Consider the following 5,856-nt stretch of genomic DNA (forward strand, 5'->3'; position numbering starts at 1 on the left):
TTTCTAGGTGCAATCCCATGGTCATTCATGACTGAAGGGGATTTTTACCCTATTTAAAAACACAAGTACAACACTACATTTTCTGATATAAAAAGAAAATTGGTTGGGTAAAAGATATGTGTTAAAAAAAATGGAAGAATAATTGCATAGTAGTATAGTTGCCTTATTTATTTATTACTTTTGTTTTAGTTACACCAAAATAAAATATCTCAATGTAAAGAATCTGATTCTGTAAATCTTGTTATAACTGATGCAGCAGAAAAAAACTTATGAGGCTAAAAGTGGTCAAATCAGAAAGAGAATATTGTCTTCAAATAACCATATCTCTGTTATTTTAAAGGATAATTTAAGTGTAGTTAAGATTTCTTAAATCATCTAAATGAGGAGAATCTAATACTGAAAACTTCCTGGAAATTAGTGCTATAGAAAAAAACTTATGGGGTAAAAATTGTCAACTTTGAGGTTGACCACTGGGTACAAATTGTAGTTCTCCCTCTCTCTCTCTCTCTCTCTCTCTCTCTCTCTCTCCCGCCCCCCCCCCCTCTCTCTCTGCTGGAAAGTGGTTGGCATTTAGAAGGATATCCAGCCATAAAAACCATGCTAAAGCAGGCATTAGAACATTCCTCTATTTACATAATATCGAGTTCTCTTTCATTCTTTTGTTGTTTTACCATTTTTATCAATATATATATTATATATGTATATATATTTTATATATGTATATATTATATATATATTTCATATATATATAATATACATGTATGTATATATATATATAATATATACATATATATATGTATATTAATTTAAATAATTTGGGAAAACGAATTTCCAAATCAATCAGGTCCAACCCAATAGTATTACACACATCTGCATTTCGTACAGTGGGGTCTTGTTTATCATATATTTATATATTTATCTAGAAATATACAAAATATATATAATAGAAATCAAAAAAATAATTCAGTTTTGGGGATTAATAGATATTACAAAAAAATAACCTAATGAGTATATCTGAAGGTAAACTCATGGTATTTGTTTGCACATCACGAAATAATACTTTAAAGGATATAACCAGTATACCAGCAGGGTATAAAATATACTTTTTTAATTATCTCCTACCTAAGTTAAAATTAAAATTATTAATTATGAAGGAACTATATGTGTTTCTGTATTGGAAGGTTATAATATATATAAAGATACATACATATATATATACATATATAAATATATATATGCAATCATCATATTTACAATTCTACCAACACATCTTCAGGTTCTTTTTCAAAATATCGTTAATCTAATTTTACATCACCTCAAAATTAAGTGCTAAATTAAATATCAAAAATTTAAAATTATACTTTATAAAGTTAAGAATTATAAATTATACATTATAAGGATGAATTAGTATGCATATATCAAACTTATAAAGTCAAGTATATTATGTCAAATACAAAATATAAGATATAAAATATCTGATATATATATATATATATATATATATATATATATATATATTAACATTTCTAAATCTCGCTAAAGGAGACTATGGCAGTGGTACTGGATATTAATAGTTATTGCCAAACTAACATGGCAGTCCAGGAAAAATGGATGAATGCTGCCGTTGATTAGCTCCAAGAGGCTATTGCCTCTAACTAGCTATGACACACAAACCTGTGTCCATTATAACCTTTGAACAGGGGAAGTCAGCAGCTTCCCCTTGCTGGTTCAACATCCACAGACTAGTTTCAGGGTATTTGCCCCTTATCAATGTGGAGTAGTTGAACCCAGCAGGCATCGCTGATGACCGTCTGTTTGAAGGTTATAATAGACACTGGTTTGTGTGTCACATAGCTAGTTAGAGACGATGGCCTCCTACCAGGCAGTTATTATATACCCTGCAAGGGAGGAGGCTGGGTTGCTCTTGCAGGTTATATAACTGTCCGGTAGGAGGCCGATTCAAGGCTGAAGGGGGCCATCTGTGAGGTTATGTTGATACCTAGACGTTATATCCTGAAGAACAGTATTGTACTATGAAACGAGCAATATTATTAGCAGATTAACCAGTTCTCATGCCAATATAATTGCCAGTCTGTGACCAGCATCACAGAGAACATCACTAAAGAACCCAGTACCACTGCCATGGATAATGAACAAACCATAGATACAGATAGAGTGACCAAGCCCGCAATGTATGTTACCACCTGTACAAATGCTGCCCCTAGAAATACTAACCTATCCAGAACCAGCGACTTGGAGGAGGTATCCACCTCAGAAGATGACCAAATATTGATCTTCGACACTGATGGGATGACCAGCCCCACACCATATGTTGCCAGGGATGCAAATTGGACTACATCCCATGTGTGTAAATATATTGGTTCTGTGAGTACTTCGTTCAAGTGATGTTTTCTTAACCACCAGTCATCTTTCAGAGTCCCAGAAGGGTGGTTTGTCACGTCCTTGGCCTGCCGTGTATGGTACCTCAAAAATCCCATGTGACATCAGGTGGAAATTAATTGATCATCTGTGCCTGTATATTAATGGAAGTGGCCATTGCAGAGAGAGCCAAAATTCTTAAGGACTATAAGGAACCTGGTGCATTAAACAGCTGTAAAGAAGTGTTTTCTAAATATATCCACTTCATGTGTTACTTACTGGAATATTGGATCTCCCCATTTGCTAGTTAAGCCTCTTCCATTCTATAAGCCCCCCCCCCTGATTCAGGGGAGATAACCTGTAATGTTTTTTTATTAAGACATATTCCTCAAGTTCTGACCGTTTCTTCACGTCTGCAATGTAGATATCTTAAATTTTGTATTTATATAGTCTGATGAGCTATCACAAGGTTTTGTTTTGTGGATCCAAAACCTTGGGTAACTCTATGTTCAAGGTATAAAATTTTTGTTGTAATAAATATATATATATATATATATATATATATATATATATATAAATTTATACATGCACACACTCTTTATAATTCAACTTTGGCTGAATTATTCATAGCTTCAATTATAAAATTTTTATGTATTAAAGAAAAAGTTTTTTTTAAAAACTCAAAAAATATCCATCAAGTAATTCTAAGTGCATTTCTGTGTATGTCTGGATGTGTCAATCAGAAATCAAGTTTGTCACATCTAAAGCAGTTGCCTATCGATTTCAATAAAGTACATATGACCATTTATAAATTGCATTTACAAACTTACATTTTTTGTTTTTTTACAGATTTTCCATTTTCTGTGTCAGTGATTTGAAAGGAATATATAAACTGCAGTCTACTGCAACTTGTTTTAACATTATGTCAATGAGTTTAAAAGAAATTCGCAATTAACTAAGTAACGAGCTGTTGCAACTTTGCTTTGCTTTGTGACAGCTTTGTTCATATTTCTTTTAACTGTTGAGCATAATAGCAACAGACAGATAGGAGGTGGGTAGCATTTATTCAGTTATCAATACTAGTATGGAAAGATAATATCAAATGCAAATATGGTAAGCCCTTAGTTTATTCAGTAATGACCTCCATTTCACATGTCATAAAACACAAACCAGTAACTATCTCAATTAAACAACATTGTATCCTAAAGTGGAGCAGATGGCGGTAATTTTCTCATTTATTTATCTATGTTTGTTATCTAAGTTTTGTTCTAGATAAATAACTGCACCAATTAACTAACTATTGTAAGTATAATTAAAAAGTAGAAGTATCAAAAATTCTACACATTTATTATATTCTGTTTGTCAAATTGTAAAATAGATGTTACACACACATATATACACTATTTCATACTTGAGTAGTTATATGGTAAGGTTGAAAGTATGAAACACCTGTTTTAATCATTCTTGCATTTGTCTAAGTTTGCATCACCCATGACAGCACTTAAAATGATTTGAAAACAGTTACACAGTCAGTGACAATGTAGACAAATGGTTGATGAGAGTCATTGAAGCTATGTACAGGGTTGCTAACAATAGGGTATGAACCAGCTTGAGAAAGTTCAGAGAGCTATTACCTCTATTGGCAACAAAAGATCTCTCAAAATGAAAGGCTGAGTGTATGATGCTTGTGTACCAACAGTAATGCTACATGGTAGTGAGACATGGACTATGAGAGCAGAGGACATGCAAAGACTACAAAGAAATTATGCACAATGTTAAAGTGCAGATATGCTGAGATGAAAGTGGACATAATAGAGGAAGTGAACATAATCAAATGTAGTGTGTTAGAGAGATTACATTAATATGGTCATGTGATGGACCAGGATGAGTACAGCTGCATAAAGAAGTGGTAATCACTAAACATAGATGGAACCTGTGGAAGAGAAAGATCCAGAAAGATGGACAAAATAGTGAAAACTGACCATATGATGTTGAGCCTCATGGAATACATAACAAAGAGACAAGAGGATTACTGATTTGCTGTACTTGAGAAAACACGTCAATCTCAACAAAAATGAAATCCTAAAAGCAATCATTTATGTCTCCTGCACACAGTCCATCTCTGTCAAGACTCCTCTAAATTTCATCTCCCTAACACCCATCCCTTCATCATTATGATACTATTCACTCAGTAATAATTGTGTGAGAGCAATACTGCATGTATACCATTCCTTTATGTGCTACCAGTTATCCCTCTCCTTGGATCCATTTTTTTTTTGTCCCCCATTCCACATTTCTCCTATCATCCCATTCTATTTTCTACTGAAGACCCCTTTTCCCTGAACTACATCTTACGATGGCCATACCTCATCCTTAACACCCTCTCATATCCTATCATTCTCAACATACTCTCATATCTAACATCAATGCCACACCACCATTGTTGACTCTCATATCTAACATCAATGCCACACCACCATTGTTGTTTGTTGCTCATTATATCCACCCCTTTGTGCCTCTGAGCTCCATCTCTGTCACTGTACATCCTTTCCTACCCACCCACTTCTTTTTGTACTACCACTTCCTCCTCTCTGACCAACTCCTATTTCCTTCACCTGAAAATAGAGAGAAAACAAAAACTGAAAAATATTTAGACGTTGAACATTCATGCATAAATATATAGTTAATTATATAGTAACAGATCAGATTTACACAAAGTACAAAGACACAAGAAACTAAGGTGAGAAGGTATGATATTACAGGTCCAACAGCTGTTTCTGGAGTCTCAGAATTACATCATAATGTTGGGAGATGTCATCATCTTCATCATTATCATTTAGCGTCCACTTTCCATGCTGGCATGGGTTAGATGGTTTGACTACAGAGCTGTATCAGGTGCCAGTCTAATTTTGGCTTGGTTTCTATTGCTGGATGCCCTATCTCTCCACCTGAAGACACGTATATGTACATACTAATGTGAAGGCACATAGTCTAGTGGTTAGGATGTTACACTTACAATCACAATATTGTGGTTTCAATTTCTAGGCCAGCGGTATCTTTTGTACTTGAGCAAAACACTTCATTTTACATTGCTTCAGGCCACTTAGCTATAAATGAGTAAGCCTGTGATGGACCAACATTCTGTTCAGGGGGAACATTGGCCTGCCCACCTAGCCAGCAGCACAGTTTTCTCATTCAAGTGCTAAAACTATGTGAGGAAGTGCATTGTGACCAGTGGTATGTAACAACCTTCTGTAGTCTGGCCAATACAATGATACAGTTCATCATCATTGTCATTGTTTAACATTCACTTTCCATGCTGGCATGGGTTGGATGGTTTGACTAAGAACTGGCAAGCCAGAAAGCTGCATCAGCATCCAATCTGATATGGCAAGGTTTCTACAGCTTGATGCCCTTCCTAATGCCAACCACTCCAAGAGTGTAGTGAGTGCTTTTATATGCCACCAGCATGGGAGC

This window comes from Octopus sinensis, linkage group LG11 (genome assembly GCF_006345805.1).
Source record: "Octopus sinensis linkage group LG11, ASM634580v1, whole genome shotgun sequence".
In the NCBI taxonomy this organism is placed as follows: domain Eukaryota; kingdom Metazoa; phylum Mollusca; class Cephalopoda; order Octopoda; family Octopodidae; genus Octopus; species Octopus sinensis.